Source organism: Meleagris gallopavo, unplaced genomic scaffold, assembly GCF_000146605.3.
Source record: "Meleagris gallopavo isolate NT-WF06-2002-E0010 breed Aviagen turkey brand Nicholas breeding stock unplaced genomic scaffold, Turkey_5.1 ChrUn_random_7180001830066, whole genome shotgun sequence".
Lineage (NCBI taxonomy): Eukaryota > Metazoa > Chordata > Aves > Galliformes > Phasianidae > Meleagris > Meleagris gallopavo.
In genome coordinates, this window is record NW_011102734.1 from 4,122 (window position 1) to 4,600 (window position 479).

Consider the following 479-nt stretch of genomic DNA (forward strand, 5'->3'; position numbering starts at 1 on the left):
CCTGCAGACAGCATGCTGTTGCTTCCCTTACTCGTTGTGACTTCATTTTGGTCCCGTAAGTGCTGTTTCCTTTCTCCTCTCCATCCCGTGCATGGAGAACACAGTCCCTGCTCCAGGCTTGCTGGTTCCTGGCCTACGTGCAGTTTCTCCCTGTTCCCTTGCAGGTGGAGATGCACAGGCTGCACCGGTGCAAAGCCCAGCAGAGCGCAGGCTGTTGGAGGGCAGCTCAGTCACCATGACATGCCAGCTGAGTAGTGAAAACGTTGTGCACTGGTACAGGCAGCTTCCCGGGGAGCCACCCAAGAGGATACTGTACATGTCTGGATCCTCACCTACCTTCGATGACAACAACAATAGACTGAAATTTCAAGTGCAAAAAAATCCTTCCAGCAATGTTCTGACAATAAAGAAAGCAACCCAGAGGGATACTGGTACTTATTACTGTGCATACTGGTATTATCAAGTCTTCACAGCATGAG